The sequence below is a fragment of the Neofelis nebulosa genome, chromosome 3 (genome assembly GCF_028018385.1).
Source record: "Neofelis nebulosa isolate mNeoNeb1 chromosome 3, mNeoNeb1.pri, whole genome shotgun sequence".
In the NCBI taxonomy this organism is placed as follows: Eukaryota; Metazoa; Chordata; class Mammalia; order Carnivora; family Felidae; genus Neofelis; species Neofelis nebulosa.
In genome coordinates this window covers 104014552-104033842 of record NC_080784.1, presented here as the reverse complement: position 1 = coordinate 104033842, position 19291 = coordinate 104014552, and the positions used below count along the sequence as shown (strand labels likewise).

The following is a 19291-nucleotide window of genomic DNA, read 5'->3' as shown; positions in this document are numbered from 1 at the left end:
TTTCTTACTTCCTTTCTTGCTCCAAGAGTGAGAGGATCTTTTTCCAATCTGAGGCTTAAGGTTCATTCTCCAGAATTAGGATCTTACTCTTACCTATATTTAAATTTTTTCCCCTCCACTAGCTTCTTACTCTCAGCCCAAATTAACAAAGCTGTTTACATCAGGACTCTCTTAGTTTCAAGTGACAGAACCCAACTCAAGCTAGCTTAGGTAAAAAAGAGAGAATTTTTTTTTTAAGGTGTCTGGCAGGATTTTTAACTGTATACAATAGAACCCATTCTAACTATCATAAGCAAGAAAAAATAATTTTTTTTTACAGTTTATTTATTTATTATGAGAGACAGAGAGAGGGAGGCAGAGAATCCCAAGCAGGCTCCATCCTGTCAGCACAGAGCCCATCATGGGGCTCCATCTCATAAACCATGAGGTCATGACCTGCCAAAACCAAGAGTTGGATGCTTAACCAACTAAGCCACCCAGGCACCCCAGCAAAAAAAAAAAAAAAAAAAAAAAAAAAAAAAAAAAAAAAAAAATTATTAAAGGATTTTAGGTACCTTGGCACAATGTCTGGCAGGATTAGGAAATGATCCTTGGTGGGTATGCAGGCTGGACAATGCCCAAATCACACTGCCAACTTCTCCAGTGGAGAAGCTACCGCTGGTAAACTCTCCATGCATGAGACAAACCTGTGAGAAGCTCAGATCTATTGCCTCTGAAAGCTTAGACCTCTCCACCCTATTCTACCAAGAACTGTAAAAGGTGGATTTTGTGGAATGTTTTCTATGCTTACCTTCCTAAAGTGGTCACACCACACACACTACTGGAGTGTGGGGCACCATCCACACCTTTTTACAAGGTCCCCTTATCCACTGTGGATGAGAAACCTGGAACTACATTTCCCAGAATCCCTTGCTATCATTTGTCAATGAGAAGCATTTGCCAATATTTGGAAGGCAGTAGAGGTGAGAGTTGCACTCAGAGGCATGGGCCAGACAGGAAATTCCCAACAAGTTCCTGAAAAGGTCTGGTGAACCAGTGGCTCCCAGTAGAAAGCTGCAGAACAGGACAGTTAGTGGACTTTCTGAGGATTGCTGTCACTTCCTGGCCATCTCTTGAGAATCCCTACTGTCTTTGGCACTTCAGACTCAGCTATTCAGTGGTAGTTTCCCTGATCTGTGCTGCTGTTTTTCTAGCAGTTGGTGAAGCCACTAATACCCTATATTAAAATTTTCACAACTGTACTAAACAGAGTGGTTTTTCTTTTCTTAACTGAACCCAGACTGATACAATGAGTTGGAGCCTTAGCAAAAATAGGCATCCTGCTGCATAAGTTTGGCAGTTACAGTAAAATAATGTAAAGGACATGTCATCAGCAAAACATACCAGCAGACATCAATTTGAGGGATGTCTGGGCAGGGGTGACTTCTCAAATCTCCCCAGGTTTCATGGGAGACATGCCTGGATTAGTGGTAATGGTATTTTTTTCTATTTAGGGTGAGACCCTGCCAGATCGATCCAACAATACCACTGTGACACCACAGCACATTACCTTTCCCTTTACGAAACCACATGGCTCTAATCTTTAAGCTCTGAATGATTTCTTTTTTCTGCCACTATCATTAGCCTGCTACTTGGTCCATGATTTTCCTATAAGATACACAGTTGCCTTGCAACCATACACGGTGTTTAGTAGCCAAGGGGGACTGAGGATGGCAGGCCTGGCCCAGCCCTGATAAAGTTACCCTCTCCTGAATCAATCTCCCATGGTTGGTTCTGAGTGGTAGAACCTAATCACAGGCCCTCAACTTTATGGAAGCAGGAAACTGCATTCCCCCATTAAGCTCATAGGAGGAAAAAAAAATGCCAATAAAGGGAAAGTATGCCGGATGACATGCGCATAGCTCTCTGTCTCATTTTTTCTCTCTCCATAGACCAGCTTTCTCCTTGTGGCAGGAACATGGCTACAACTATCTCAGGATCACATTTTTCCACCTCCAAAGAAAGCTTTCTTTCCCGAGTTCAACTTGGAAAAATCTGATTGAACCAGCAAGGTCACAGATCCTAGTCACAACCCCCACTATAATCACATGATCTGTGGGAGAATATCCTAGAAGAGATTATTTTTGTAATCATGGTTTCTCAACCAGGGCACTATTTTTTTCTTTCTTTCTTTTTTTCTAACTTTATTAATTTTTTTTTTTTTTTTTTTTTTTAGTAATCTCTACAACCAACATGGGGTTTGAACTCATAACTCAGATATCAAGAGTCGCATGCTCCTCCAATTGAGTCAGGCCGGTGACCCTCAACCATGCCACTATTGACACTTGGGGCCGGATCATTTTTTGTTTGGGGGGACAAGGAAAGCTGTACTATGCAATACAGAATGTTTAGCAGCGTTTCCAGCCTCTACCCACTATTTGTCAGTAGCACCTCCCACACACACATTGTGACAAACAAAAATATCTCCCAACATTGGCAAGTGTCCCCTGCGGGGCAAAATTGTCCCTACTTGAGAACCACTGATCTATATAAGGGATTCCTTGCTGAGCCACAGCTCTGGATTCCACTTGTTACCGAGTCACCCAGCCTGCAGCAGGCCTGCCCATGGCAAACTATACTTCTAAATCATCAAATGATACTAGACACATTTATCTACCTGTCTGCTAATTCACACCGTTGCAGGATTTTTTTTACCTCAACGCCCGGGGTGCTGTTGTCACACTGCTTCGAGGAATGAAGAGGGGGACACAGAATAAAAAGTTTTATTAGAGTACAAGTTCAGAAAGTAAGAATAGTATGAAAGCTCTCTTTACAGAGAGGGGACCTTTGAAAGTGAATACCCGCGACTATAGGCAAGGGTCCTTGTTTTATAGGATTTCGGTGGGCCCGTCTCCTTGCCCTGTTCCTTCTCAGGTTCTACCCTTATTGGCTAGGTAACTCGAAATGCCTAGTCATTCCTTTTTGACTGGCTAATTTTCATTGTATGAGGGGTGGTCTATGGCCATACTGTTCCTTGTGGGTCATATATTTTATGCTCTACTTATTTTCAGTCAGGTCTCTTGCTTGTCACATTTCCCAGGGAAACCTGAGGGGCAGGAGGTGGTGTCTGTTGCATTCTTAAAGGGAACTTTATGCCTGAGGGAGTTTGCTTGAGGTCAGACATTCCTAGAAGAAATGTGTTAAAATAAGTATTTTTCCCCACCCAGGGACCTTCAAGCCTTAGGCTCTCCTTTTCTGCCTACTGAATCCTATCTTTCCCTATCATCTCAACCAGGACATCCTTTAGCTAACTCTAACTCACCATTTTCCCTCTGAGATCAACTCTTTCTTTCACATCCCCTGGCCTGGTTAAAGACATTAGTGTTAATCAGTCACTCATGCAGAATCCTAGGAGTATTTCTAGATCCTTCACTCTCCCATCCACCACCACATGTGAGGAGAAGGATTCTAATAACACCTCTCCTTGTCTTATATCAGCTCCCTCTCCCCACTTGCTTTTACAATAGTTTTCTACTAGCCTCTTAGTCTCTCCTCTAATTTACCTTCTAAATGCAAATCTGAGGGTGTTACTCCATGCTTAAAATCAATATTTCAGCAGATCCAAATTGCTGTGGAATAGTCAGAATTCTTTAGCAATGTGAACAGTGACCTTCCTGAACTTTTCCTCCAATTTTACTCCCTCTGCTTTCTTGCTAACAAACTACTGAAAAGTTCCTGGTTTTGCATTTGTTATCTCCCCTGCCTGCCTCTACCTTCTGCCACATTCTCTTAGTTCAGGTGATGAACTGCTAGTCCTCCTTCAAAACCCATTGTAAATTGGGCACTTGGGTGGCTCAGGTCATGATCTCAGGGTTCATGAGTTCAAGTACCATAATGGGTGAGCTCAAGCCCTGTCTCTCTCCCCCTCTCCCCCTACCCCCACCCCTCCTGGGATTCTCTCTCTCTCAAAAAAAAAAAAAAAAAAAAAAGCCCATTTTAAGCATATTTTCTCTTATTTTTCTTTCTTAAAATTCCTCTTAACCATATGTCCTGACATCTTGACTGCAACCTTGACCCTGGGCCACTTCTACCCAACTAACCAGCTCCTGAATTTCTGGCCACAGAAATGATGACATCAAAAAAATTGTTTGCTGTTTTAAGCTACCAAGTTTTTGGGTAATTTGTTACAGAGCAACAGATGATTAATTCAAATAGTTAGTTGCAGAAGTCAACAGGAATGAAATTCTACACCCAAGTTCCAAGTTTAGGGGGCTCAGTCTTTCTAATTTAAGCTTCACCTGGCTTTTGAATAATACCCACGACCTATTTTATTCTCCACTTTCATTCTGAAACACAGTAAAAATAATTGTGTTAAAAAATGTGTTTGAGTGAATTAGCTGCTCTATGTTCACACAGTAATATGTAAAGGAAGAGTTCAAATTCTAGCATTATTTAATGTGGCTTTAAAGACTCAGAATGGGAATTGAGGGACCATCAAGATGCATTTTTTTTTAATTTTTTTTTTAACCTTTATTTATTTTTGAGACAGAGAGAGACAGAGCATGAACGGGGGGAGGGTCAGAGAGAGGGAGACACAGAATCCGAAACAGGCTCCAGGCTCTGAGCTGTCAGCACAGAGCCCGACGCGGGGCTCGAACTCACGGACCGTGAGATCATGACCCGAGCCGAAGTCGGCCGCTCAACCGACTGAGCCACCCAGGGGCCCCAAGATGCATTTTTTTATATTCAAATGTCTATCTTTCCAAGAATCAGAGTCTACAGAATACAGAGAATCTAATTCCAATTTTGTAGGTAATCAGAAATTTAATTTTGATTTCATAAAGAAAAATCTCCAGTATAAAGAAAAGTTCTAAAGTGTTTTAAACAGTTTACTTACATTAAAATTTAGTGTGTAAGAACAACTGAAATGGTCACCAAAATGAGAATACGTAAATAAATTGTATATTCATGGAATGGAATGGTACTCAGCAATAGAAAAGAACACAACAGCATAGAATAATGTCAAAAACATGTTGAACAAAAGAAACAAGACACAAAAAAAGATACATTCTATCTGATTTCCCCCCATATGAAGTTTAGGAACATGGAAACTAAGCTACAGTGATAGAAATTAAGAGCAGTTTTTGTAGGAGTAAAGATGAGTAAAAGGAAGAACAGGAGAACTTTCTGGGAGTGATGGAAACATTCTTTATCTTGATTTGGGTAATGACTACATGTGTGTATATAGTTATCAAAACACACAATTTAGGATTTATTTATGTTCATTTCACTACATGTAAATTTTACTTCATACTAAAAAAAGACAGCATTAAAAAATAGTGCATAATACCAAAATCTAATTATGTTTCCCCGTTAGGATAACTTCTCTTTTAGAAGAGGGATTCAGAAAACCAAACTGAAAGAGCCTTCACATCACACAAGTGAAACTAAGTAAATATTTCCAAATATTTCCGAAAACTACCATTGAGGAAAATAAACCTCAGCCACCTGAGCCATGATAAATACCCGCTGATTCTTAGCACGAGCCCCGTCCTCTCTGAAGCTGGGCTTGGGCAGAAAAACATTCAATTCTCCGCCCTTCTGAGACTGCCGGGTTCAGCAAACACACTGCGCAGGGAGGGGAGCCTCCGCACAGCAGAAAGGCCTCTGGAGCGGAGCTCAGCAAACAAGTCGAGGGCAGTGGGCAGCGGGCAGTGGGCAGGAGTCGGGACCGCTCCGCGTGTGATTCCGCGTCCAGGCATTCCACACGTGCAGAGGGGGAGGGGTTCTGGCACAGAAAGGAGACCAAAAGGGAAAACACATATTGAGAAAGCCTTCACAGTTGTGAACCAGGGCTGCAGAGGGACAGACAGGAGCTGCTGCTGGAACAGAAAGGGAGCATTTGACACACTGAGCCCAGACCCGGGAAGGCCAGGGGCCTGCGCCCCAAAAGCGGAAAGCAATTAAGAACAAATGCAGTGTTCTGCCGTCTGCAAAGGGGAAGGCAGAAAAAGCAAACCGGTAGGCCCAGTGAGACAGCAAAGGCATCCTTTCGGGGTTGGGGGAGTGGGGGGGTGGGGACCATTTTGTAGAGAATTCCAGCTTCTATGAATTAAATACAGACCCTGGATTCCTCACCTAGTCTGCCAGGATCCGCTTGTGCCCTGCTGCTCAATACCCTTTAGGATTCCCCCTTAGCTCGGGATGTCTAGACTCAGGAAACATGATTTATAAGGGTCTTTGTGATTTTCCCACAACACACATATCACAAATGCCCCTTAATTTCTTAGGGAAACACAGCTCCGGGGCTACCAATGTTTCCCTCAGGTGGTAGCTCAGATGTCAGTTGCTTTGAGAAGTCTTTCCTAACCACCTACCCCCCCACCCCCTCCCCCACCAGCCCCTTCACCCTCTTCCCCCCCACTCCAATCTGGGTCACCCTTTCTCTGGGCTCCCTGGCGCTAGTACTTTCTTCCCCTATGGTAAGCCTTGCCTCTGTGTATTGTGGCTGTCTGTTGGTTTTCTTTTTAACTGTTAAGTATCTGAAACTATAGAAAAAGTTTTAAAAAAAAATTTTTTTTTTTAACGTTTATTTATTTTTCAGACAGAGAGAGACACAGCATGAACGGGGGAGGGGCAGAGAGACAGGGAAACACAGAATCAGAAGCAGGCTCCAGGCTCTGAGCCATCAGCCCAGAGCCCGACGCGGGGCTCGAACCCGCGGACTGCGAGATCGTGACCTGAGCCGAAGTCGGACGCTTAACCGACTGAGCCACCCAGGCGCCCCGAGAAACTATAGAAAAAGTTTAAAGCGTACTTTGTTACCAATGAAAACCTTGTTACAGTTAATACCTTGTTAATTACACATATTTTAAAATAGGGATATAAAATGTTACAAATACAGAATAGTACTACCATTGTTATTCTCTGCTTATGTACCTTAGTTATCTATGTTTCTTTCTCTTTTTTTTTTAGTTTATTTACTTATTTTGAGAAAGAGAGAGAGCATGAGTGGGGGAGAGGCAGATAGAGAGGCAGACACTGATGTCTGGCTCCATCTCAGGAATGTGAGATCATGACCTGAGCCAAAATCAAGAGTCCAATGGTGGTAACCAATGTGACAATAAATTGTATTAAAAAAAAAAAAAAAAAGAGTCCAATGCTTAAGGGACTGAGCCACCCACGTGCCCCAGTTACTTATGTTTCCAATCAAAAACAAAACACAGTATTTCTTGGTATGTTTTTAACATAATTAGTAATATACTACACATACTCTAACAATTCTTTCACTGTGTCTTGTGTTTTGACATCACATTCATAAAGAAATTAAGACATCGGAGAACAAATCATTAAAAAAACTAATCCATTTGACTACATTAAAATGTAAAAACTCTGAATTGTAAAATATTGCATAAATGAAGTAAAAAAGATAAGCTGCTGACTCTAATTACTTCTTTTAAAAATAATTATTCTCTCAAAGATATTCATGTTCATAATTTTAAAAGTCAAGTTTTTCTAATATGTTTAAAATTTAAGTTTTAGGGCACCTGGATAGCTCAGTCAGTTAAGCATCCAGCTCTTGGTTTCAGCTCAGTCATGATCTCAACCGTTTGTGGGTTGGAGCCCTGCCTCAGGCTCTACACTGATGGTGCGGAGCCTGCTTGGGTTTCTATGGTCCACTCTCTCTGTCTCTCTCTCAAAATAAATAAATAAAAAAATTTTTCAATAAAATGAAATTAAGAAGTCTCTTCCCTTACTTGCTTTCATTCTTCAGAAGCAGATTTTTTCAACTCTTTTAACTTTTTTTTTTTCCCCCTGGAATTGGCCTCCATGTTTTTAAATGACATGCATTTTTTTTTAGGAGACTAAAAAAATATTATTAAAGACAATGATTTATGAACTTTCTTCACACACATTCTTCCTCCCTCTTTCTCCTCCATTTTGATAGATAGAACTGGTTGGAGCAATAGTCCGTGCTTACATTAGCAGGGTTATGTAAATATAATCCACAGAAGAGCCATGGTAATGTCCCAGTTTCACCTTCTTTCATCTATAACTTTTTGTTTTCCCTATTGTCTCTACTACCCTCACTGGTTTCATTGCCAGTGTGCCTTTATTTTTTTTTCTAAACTCCCCCCCCCCAAAGAGGAATTTCTTTAATTTTTAATACATTCAAACTCACCAGGAAATACATACACACACATATGTAAGTATATATATGTATGTCTTTTCCCCTGGATGTATTTTCCAGATAACCCATCTGAAGCGCTCTTGTGGGGCGCCTGAGTGGCTCAGTTGGTTGAGCCTCCGACTTCGGCTCAGGTCATGATCTTGTGGTTTGTGGGTTCCAGCCCCACATCTGGCTCTGTGCTGACAGCTCAGAGCCTGGAGCTTGCTTCAGATTCTGTGTCTTCCTCTGTCTGACCCTCCTCTGCTTGCACTCTGTCTCTCACATTGTCTCAAAAGTAAATAAATATTTAAAAATATATATTTTTTTTGAAGCACTCTTGCCTTCCCATCTGGTCCAGTTGTTCCACATCTGCTGCCAGCTCTCTGCCTGGGACTTCTCTTCACTCTTATCCTGGACATCGGATGACCAACTCATCCCAATTTGCCAGGGATCGGCCCAGTTTTAAAGCTGAAAGTTCCACATTTGGCATCAGGCTCAGGCAAATTGGAACTGGTCAATCTACCTGGACATCCCCTTGCCTCTTTCCTGGTTCAAGTCCTGTTTCCTGGATCCTATGTGATCTTCTCGGTTTCTATCCTTATTTTGTGGAATCCATTCTCCAGTATTTTCCTGAAAAGGAGGTAAAAAATTTTTAAACTTGCATATCTGCAATGTCTTTATTCTGCCTTCACACTTATTAGAAAATTTGGCAGAGAACAGAAATCAAGATTTGAAACAATTTTCCATCTGAATTTTGAAAGGATTGCTCCACTGACTTTCCATGTGGCAGGTGAAAAGCCTGGTGCTTTTCTGATTCTGGATCTTTTGTATATTTTTAATCTCTAGGCATTTGCAGGATTTTTATCTCCAAAGTTCTGAAATTTCACAATGGCACACCTTAGTGTGAGTTTTTGTCGTTGCAGGCATCATGCAGGGGCATAAGTGAGCTCTCTCAATCTACAAACTCATATCCTCTATTTAAGGAATTTTTCTTCAAAAATACCCTACCCTATCTTTTTGCATTCTCTCTTTCTAGAGCTCCTGCTTACTAGAGTGTTGGGCCTCCTGAACTCTAATATTTTCCTTTTCTCTTCCATTTTCCATTTCTTTATTTTTGATTGACTTTCTGGAAGATTGCGTCAAATTTATCTTCCAGACTTTTTTTCTGAGAATTTACTATTTAACTTCAAAGAGCAATTTTTATTTATTTATTTATTATTTATTTATTTATTTATTTATTTATTTATTTATTGTTCTCTGAATAGTTTTATTCTATAGCCTTTTCTCATTGTTGTCAGATGCTACATCTCTTCTTACCACCTGGGGAAATGAACTATCAAGTTTGTTCGTTTTTGAGTCTTATTCTGCTCCATACGTAATTTCTATTTTCTTCAGGTGTTTTTGATTTAGTTCTGTCTGTCCTGGCATAAGCTTTCCTTAATTGCCTGGTAATCCTTGGCTGTCTGTGCATATTTAAAAATAAAGTAATAAAAGAACCTGATTGGAACAGGCAGGTACACATCCCTGTAGGGTGCTCTGGTGAGGTTGATTTATTATTTTTTCTTTGTTTCTTTGTTTTCGTGTTTAGCTGGCTTCCCATAGCAGACTCAACCACACTCTCACCTGGAAAGCAGAAGTTTGGCTGACGATTCATTTCTCTTACAGACCTGCAACTAAGCCTCCTGCTGTCAGCACCACCTGCACCTCTATTCTGATAGTTCTAAATATTTCTGAGCTCCTATAGTTCATTCAGCCTTCTCAGTTTCCCTTACTGTCCGCTTTGGTTTTAATTGTTAATTTCATTTTGCCACTTCCATATGCTTTCTAGTTTCCAATATTCCAATGCTGCCATATTCTCTACTTGTAAGTATTTCTTTTTTTGCCTCTATAGGTTTGTGCCTTAAAACAAAACAAAACAAAACCCTATACTGTCACTTTTATGTAATTTTGGCAGGGAGGGTATGTAGATGTGTGTTTACCATATTTCAGCAGAAGTCTGTTGGATCTGGAGGTGGCTGAGGTGAGGACTGCCTCTCATTCATCATTACAGTCTAGTGTCCAGAATATTCTAGTATATTGCCTGGCATATATTAGGAGCTCAATAAGTAAAGTCTTACTGAATGAATGTAGTACAAAAACTTTTTTTTTGGAAATATTAACTATTGTTTTGCTTTGTTTTTCTCACCAGTATTTCATTTTCTCCTTTCCAGCTAGGCTAATCTGTCATTTTTTCAGAGAATGCTTGGGACAACAGAAAGCAAACTATTGCTGCAGTGTTTAGGAGAATTGAAAGGACTCATAGCATAAACAAAAATATTGTGGCGAAACATTGTGAATCATTGCTCTATCTCTCCCTGGAATTGGAAGGCTGATCCAAAAGAGAGTCAGAGCTTAGTTCCAGGGACGCAGCAAGCCCTGTAAAAACAAAATGAACCAGGTAGTGTGTCTAGACAGTTGGAACAATTTCATCCATCTAGAAAGGCTCAGGAGCACCAGAAGTTTCTCACTCATTCAAGAATGAAAACAATGTAAATGCAGAGAGTCAGCAGATCTAAAAGAGCTGTGAGGACAAGAGTGAAGGTAAAGAAATGCCAGACTGGACCACTGAATGGAGAGATAGGATGATGCTCAGGTCACTGGATATATCATAGACAGATGACAATCTCTCCCCCCTAGATTCTTTGGAACTATTTGTGTCCCTTGTTACTTAAACACAATCCTGGGGAAATCTACAAATTAACTGAGATTAAGTTTCTGCCACCCAAGTAAAATGAGAGCTCAAGATTGAAACTAAATTGGCTTATGAAAACAATATTATATTTCTACAATATCTCTACTAGTTAGTTGAAATTCATATATACTACACAAATGTAAGTATGATCACCAGATTATTTTCAAATTTATTTAAAAATTCTCAAGTTTTACACAAGAGATGATCAAATATGTTAATGTAACAACAAGCTAAAGAACAGATTTATTATACCCAGCAATAGCACTACTAGGAATTTATCTACAAGATACAGGAGTGCTGATTTGAAGGGGCACATGTACCCCAATGCTTATAGCAGTGCTATCAACAATAGCCAAATTATGGAAAGAACCTAAATGTCCATCAATTGATGAATGGATATAGAAGATACACACACACACACACAATACTATTCAGTGATGAAAAGGGATGAAATCTTCCCAATTGCAACAACATGGGTGGAACTGGAAGGTATTATGCTACGTGAAATAAGTCAGCCAGAGAAAGACAGATATCATATGATTTCAGTCATATGTGGAACTTGAGAAACTTAACAGAAGACCATAGGGGAAGGGAAGGAAAAATCAGATACAAGCAGAGAGGGAAGCAAACCATAAGAGACTCTTAAATACAGAGAACAAAGTGAGGGTTGATGGGAGTGGGAGTTGGGGGAGTCGGGAAAATAGATGATGGGGATTGAGAAGAGCACTTGTTGGGATGAGCCCTGGGTGTTGTATGTAAGTGATGAATCATGGGAATCTACTCCTGAAGCCAAGACTACACTGTATGTTAGCTCACTTGACAGATAAATAAATAAATAAATAAATAAATAAATAAATAAATATTAAATAAAGTACAGATTTATTCTTGTGAATGACAAATCATCCATAAAATCAAGGATGTGGTTTATAGAATAGGTAGATTGCTTGGCTAAACTGTTTATATTATTGTTAATAGAATAATTAAGGAATATAGAAACATCTATCGGGAATGTATGTTAGGACCTCTACTTTCAGCCAAGATGAAGGCCAGCGCTCTCACCAGGAATGGCTACAAAAGCTTAAAAAGCTTACAAAATACACAAAACAATATCTGCTTGAAGGCAGTGAGGAACTTCTGGGGAAATTCAGACTTAAGCACCAAGATTCTGGAGAAGGAAGAAACTTGGAGAGGAGAGTTGGCATTCTGCAATTGATTTTTCTTCTGGCAAAATAGCACTTGCTTACTCTGAGCACTAAGCAAGAGGCCAAGGACAAGGTCATGGATGTGGGCTGGGCTGGAGGTCACTAACAGGCAGAGAAGGCAACAGGATTTTTGGCAGTTTTGGGAAGTGGAAAAATGGGAATTTTATGAGTCTGGGATGCCAGTGAGAAGGGTGTTTGGAAAATCAAGCTTGACACTTGACCTGTTTTCCCAAATTCCTATGCTGCATGGAACAGGATATTAAGAAACGAAGCAGAAAACCTGTGTAAGTACAGCTGAGGTTTTTCAGTCTCAAAAAACTCACCAAGAAGAAAGGGTCACAGTGGGCACCCCCAGGTCCTTAGGTGGAGTCTTTGGAGGGTGTTTTGCTATATCAAAAAGATAACATATTATTTCTCATAATTCTGGAGGTTGCGAAGTCCAAGATCAAGGCATCGACAAATTCAGTGTGGTGAGAGCAGGCTTCCTGGTTCATAGACAGCCATCTTTTCACTGTGTCTTCACAAGATGGGAGGGACAAGAGAACTCTCCAGGGTCTCTTTTATAAGGGCACTACTCCCATTCATGAGGACCTCTCCCTCATGACCTAATTACCCTCCAAAGGCCCCACCTATAATACCACATAAAGGGTGACAATTTCAACATATGAATTTTGAAGAGACATAAACATTCAGTCTATACAAGAGGCATCCTCTCTAAGAACAGGGATGGATCAGAGATGGAAAAGAACCTCATAAAAACTATAATGCACTCTATGACATTCTGGAAAAGGTGAAACTATGAGGACAAAAGTAAGATCAATAGTTTCCAGGGGTTTGGGCTTGGGATGGATAAATAGGTGGGGCATAGAAGATTTTTAAGGCAGTGAAACTATTCTTTATGATACTATGATGGTGGGTACCCATCATATACATTTATCAAAACCCACAGAATGCACAGTACCTAGAGCAAACCTAAAGCAGACTACAGACTTTGATGCATGATGATGCATCACTGTAGAGTCATCCTTGGTTTAAAATTTAAAAAAAAGCAGCATTCTGGTAAGGGATGTTGATAATGGGGAGGCTATGCATGTGTAAAGGTAAGGGCATACAGGAACTCTGTACTTTCTGCTCAATTTTTTTTTTTTTTTCTGTGAACGTAACACTGTTCAAAAAACAAAAAAATCTAAAATCAAAACAAAATCCTGTAATGCAGCCTGCAGTCTATCTCTGATTGGATTAAAGTAGTCAACTCCCTCAAAGAGGAAGGGGGAAAGCCTCTCTAGAGAAATATTTCATCCCTAAGCCTCTACAATGTTTAAGAAACAATGTCTGGCACTTTCGGGAGATATTTATCAGACATTCCAGGAGACAGAAGCAATTACTAAAAGGCATAAAGAAAAAACAGAAATGGACACATTGATCCAGATATTTTAGTTATCAAAAAACATTTAAAAGAAGTATGATTAATATGCTGAGGAAAAATAGATGAAAAAATGGATGCTATTAGTTTAAATATCAGAGTACAACATATATCAAAAAGCTAGCAATTTCACAAAGCTAGTATTTCACATTTATTGAATGCTTATTTTGTGCCAGGCATTGTTGTAAGTGATTCCTAAATTTCTCACAATAATCCTGTGAAATAAACACTGTACTATTATTGCCCCCACTTTACAAATGAGAAAACTGAAGCACAAGATGGGTAAATAAATGCTTATGGCCAAATGACTTATAAATGGCAGAGTTAGAATTTGAACTCATGTAGTCCAACTCGAGAGGCCTCAGTTTTATCACCGTGCTATCTAGAGAATCCATCTCCTACAACTACAATAGCCACAGATGATAATGTTTTGGTTAAAGAGATGTAGGACCTTGACAGTTCAAATTACTCAGGTCACCAAAATGTTTTCTGTTTTCTCATAGCCTCAAAAGATGAGAATGTCTGAGTTCTAAACCTTAACCAAACTTGCTCAGAGATGTATTCTTGAAGCCATGCTCGCAGCAATAATCATCAGAAAGTACTAAACTCAGAAGAAATGTGTCTAATTTTAGGTAGACTAAAAATAGAAAATAAAAACAAGGATGTGAAATTCGATCAAAAATAGTGCTTAATATTAACCACCACCTAACTTACTTTTGCACACTTTTGCCTGGACACACTTTAATTATTATAACTGCCACCTGTGAATTCTTCAGTGCAGAACTACAGTTAATTCATTCATCCCACCCATGGGGAGATAATTTGGAACGAAATTCCACCACATGCATAGGTCTCAACTTTTTCTAGCAGTAGTCACTCCCTGAATAAACCAAGTCTCCATCCTTGGGTACACACTGTTCTTGTTGACAGACAGGATGGTTTACTGTCTTACCAGGCAAACGTTTAAGAAATGTACTTGAAAGAACAGTGGACTCCTCAGCAGGAAAACTCTCCCTGTCTCCTGTACTCCTTTTCCCAACAGTTTATTTCCACTGCCAGAAATATTTATCATTTGATTTGATTTCTCCAGGTCTCTTCTAGACAGACCAAACATTTCTCATCATTTTTACCTTAGTATGAATTAATGAATGACTCAATTTCATGGACAGCCAGCTGTGATCAGAGACATAAAGAAGTTGGTGTTTCCACTGGAATGTAGTAAGTAAAAGTCATGACAATTTTTGATAATAAATTACTGGGCTATTTCTTAACCACTACAAAATGAAGTGTAAGGTAATCTTCCTCTTAGAATTGTGGTGAAGACTTCATTAGAACAATGAGAATAAATATGCTTAGGATAATATTAGGTGCCTAATAAATGCTGGCTTTTATAATTAATTATAATGACTTTGTCAATAATGGAGAAATTTAAAGGAATAAGATATATTTTAAAAGATGGCAAGATGGTTATGGTAGTAGATCTGAATAAAGTTTAATAAAAGAGTACAAATAAGCCCTCAACTCACAGAGCTACATTTCATTGTTCAACATCATTTTTGCTGCTTTGAATGATACATGAAAGACTAGGATGCATCTTGTGATCTGTTTAGCATGCAAACTTAAATATTCATAAATTTATAAATCCATTTAATACATTTAAGAAATTTTTGGGGGGGCGCCTGGGTGGCTCAGTCTGTTAGGTGGCCGACTTCGGCTCAGGTCATGATCTCGCGGTCCGTGAGTTCGAGCCCCGCGTCGGGCTCTGTGCTGACAGCTCAGAGCCTGGAGCCTGTTTCAGATTCTGTGTCTCCCTCTCTCTGACCTTCCCCCGTTCATGCTCTGTCTCTCTCTGTCTCAAAAAATAAATAAACATTAAAAAATTTTTTTTAAAAAAAGAAAAAAAAAAGAAATTTTGTGGAATCAGAATTTCAGGTTTATAGTTAAAATCTTTTCTCTCCACTTATCCAGTAAACTATTATCTCTTCCTATGTCCATTTGCTTCTGAACAAAGTAATCACCTAACATAATGCCCACTCATGCAGGCGTAGGTGCCCTATGGCTTTTCTTATATGAAAATTATCTTCCTGACTTAGTATCAGCAGGATATGCGCCAGTGAGCTATTTTTTTTTCCAATAATAGCAGTAGATTATATATGTACTCCAACATTTTCTCAGTGAGTTCCATTTGTGACCAGAAGCAAACCCTTACAAGCTTGTTAAGAGGTTTTATAAATGCAGTTGGGCTACAGAGTAAAAAGAAGCCAATTAATTGTCTCCCAGGGTGCAAGAATTCAGGAGTTACCTCATTAGTGCCATGCTCTTACCAACCTGGCCTCTCAGAATGATTACTCCTGGTCTAGTTTTCTGGTTAACTTTGTGGATGATGAATGTTTACTCAATCACCTGAGAAATATGTATATCAATGAATTAGTGTGACTGGAGAGAAAGATCTATAAAGGCAGAAATCTGTGTTTAAACCAGAATAGCATGTAGAGGGACAGGCGTGGCTGGAGTACTCATAGAGTCACTGATCATTGGTCAGTGGCTTGATCACTTACCAACTATTTGACCTTGAGCAAGTACTTCATGGGCCTCTTGCTTTTTCACAGGACAAACAATATTGTTAGACTGCAGGGTTTCTAACTTTCCTTTCTCACCCTAACATTTTGTTAATCTTATGTACTGAAGAGGAAATTGAAGTTAAAGACTTTTTGTTTCTTATTAAGAGGTGCCACTTTCAAAGGCCACTATACTAGCTACGTATGTGGACATAAAATATTTCAGTAAAATTAAATTACACTGAAGGCCGTCTGTCTGGCTCAGTTGGAAGAGCATGGGACTCTTCATCTCCAGGTCATGAGTCCAAGCTCCATATTGGGTGTGGAGATGACTTACATACATACATACATACATACATACATACATACATAAACTTAAAAAAATTAAATTACAGGGGTACCTGGGTGGCTCAGTCGGCTGAGCGTCTGGCTTCGGCTCAGGTCATGATCGCATGGTTGGTGAGTTCGAGCCCCACATCGGGCTCTGTGCTGACAGCTCAGAGCCTGGAGCCTGCTTCGGATTTTGTGTCTCCCTTTCTGTTCCTCCCCTACTGAAACTCTGCCTCTGTCTCTCAAAAATAAATAAAGATTTAAAAAAATTTTTTAAGTAAAAAAAAAATTAAATTACACAGACTACCGAAATAAAAGCCAACTAATTTTCTCAAGAATCACTTTCAAATGTACCTTCAAAGTCACATGAATGGGCCACACAAATATAGTTAATTGATTTTTACAAAGGCACAAAGATAATTCAGTGGATAAAGGACAGTCTTTAAATGGTGGTGCAACAGGTGGACATTCATACACAAAATGAATAAATAACACTAGACACAGATGTTACACATTTCACAAAAATTAACTTTAAATATCTCATAGAAGGTTGAGTATAACTCCTTATCTCTGAAGTGTGGGCTGCATATAGTAGTGACTTCCTTCCAAAGAGTATAGATGGAAATCAGGAAAAAAAAAAAAAAGTAACTTTCTGGTGGAAAAACCTGACAAACACCACCTCAGTTGGGTGATCAAGGTCAGCATCAACAGCTATAGGTCATGTTGATAGCATATACTCCTGATACAATTGTTGTTGGTCTTCCTCCATAAAACTCAAAAACCCAGTCTAATCATAAGGACAAAAATCAGACAAGTCCTAATTGAGAGACCTTCTACAAAACACCTCATCAACACCTCTCAAAACTGTGAAGCCCAGCAAAAACAAGAAAAGTCAAAGAAACTGCCATAACCAAGAGGAACCTAAGAAGACATGATGACTGGAGCATCTGGGTGGGTGGCTCAGTCGGTTGAGAATCCAACTCTTCATTTTGGCTCAGGTCATGATCCCAGGGTCATGGGATCAAGCTCCTAGTCAGGCTCCTTGTTGAGCACATGGAGCCTGCTTAAGATTTTCTTTCTCTCTCCCTCTGCCCCTCTCCCGCATGCCCACACATTCTCTCTCTCTCTCTCTCTCTCTCTCTGTCTCTCCCTCTAGAAAGAAAGGAAGGAAGAAGACATGATGACTACATGTAATGTTATACATTGGACTGAATCCTAGAACAAAAAAAAGACATTAGATAAAAACAAAGGGAATGTGAATAAAGAAAAGACTTTGGTTAATTATAACATATCACTATTAGCTCATTTGTTGTGTCGTGGTTACCATATTAAGGTAAGATGCTAAAAATAGGGGAAATTGGGTTGGGGTATATGGAACTCTCTCTACTATGTTTGTAATTGTTCTGTAAACCTTAAACTATCCTAAAATTAAGAGTTTATTAATAAAAAAAACATATGAACTGTTTGTGTATTTCTAGGCAAAATGTTCATACCAATAATACTGCTTTGAATTTTTTTTCTCTCACTTTCCTTCCTAGTAAATTATATAGCTGCTACATAATATTGTTTGGTCCTTTAAGGATCCTTCAATTTTGGAATTAAGTTGCATCCATAGAATTACATCTTTGAAGGCAGAGTATTACCAACCAAAACTAAGAGAAAAGCAGTTCACTTTTTGTGTATATTTTATCAAACAAAGCAATAATAACAAACCATTATCTTTTTTTTAAAGTTTATTTTGAGAGAGACAGAGGGAGAGAGAGAGAGAGCAGGGAAGGGACAGAGAGAGAGGGAGAGACAGAATCCCAAGCAGGCTCCACACTGCCAGCGCAGAGCCCAGCACAGGACCCTAACCCACAAACGGTGAGATCATGACCTGAGCTGAGATCAAGAGTCAGATGCTCAACCGACTGAGCCACCCAGGCGCCCCAACAAACCATTATCTTAAGAAGAAGAAACAAACAGGAATCCCCACTGATTTGGGGGTGATCTTATTCTGTAAAATTAAATGATATGGAGTGTGCTTAAATAGGCAAAAAGCTACAGGAGACTGGATTCTCTATTGTACTGTTAGTTTCTCCCCGGTTAGTTACTCTTTGATGTGTTGCCTGTTAAAATGTTTCCCAAGAATGTGGTCTGGCACACACCTTGCTGTGCTGAGTGCTCAGACACTTGCATTTTTGTCCTAACTTACCCACCAACAACTTGTGTGACAGGAAGTCTCTACTGTTTTCTGTGTCAAAATGTGGAATTGGGTAAGCTGACTTCCAAGCTCTCTTCCTGTTTTATGACTGTAGACATAAGAGTAACTTATTACCACGAGGTGACACAGTAGCATGCATTTGTTTTTCAGATTATCTGGTTTCACCTGGCACAGAGTGGGGACGTCAGGAAAAGATGTGGGATGGGCAAGATAAAAAACAGCTGAAGTTTAATCTAGAAACGCGAAGTGTTTGAGGGGATCCGGCTCCAAATATTTGAAGAATTGTCGTGTGGGAAGGGATAGCAGACATGTTCTGGGAAATTCCAGAGAACAAACTTAAGGCCAAAAGAGATGTAGGAGTGGCCTACATCTGAACCAGAGTAACCTTTGAGGATGGTGGCATCAGTCGCAGATGTCCCAAAGGAGAGTGGCTCACCGGAACAGCAGTGGTGTCTCCTCACAGCTGAGGATGTAAATTCCCACTCACCTGCCTCATTTGTTTTTAAAACTGCCTTGCCTTCCTCACCACATCCCTTCCTACCAACCTTATTCCTCTCCCCCAGAGTTTCTGATCCCAACCCTGCAATGGTTTCTACTACAAATATTTCATGACTGTCAGGTGTTTAGGATGGAGAAAAACAAGCTTGAGAACTGCCCTAGATCATTGAAAAGCCCTCTGCTAGGCTAACAGTCTG

General features: G+C 39.7%; 1 long non-coding RNA gene across 1 annotated transcript; it reads right to left on the bottom strand.

Annotated features, from left to right (window-relative positions):
- Nucleotides 1–7795: 7795 nt before the first annotated feature.
- On the bottom strand, nt 7796–18139 carry LOC131507124 (uncharacterized). Its single transcript, XR_009259342.1, has 2 exons — nt 16457–18139; nt 7796–8779 (listed from the first exon to the last, which is right to left on the bottom strand). It is a non-coding gene; the product is annotated as an uncharacterized LOC131507124 (long non-coding RNA).
- Between the last annotated feature and the right edge of the window lie 1152 nt (nt 18140–19291).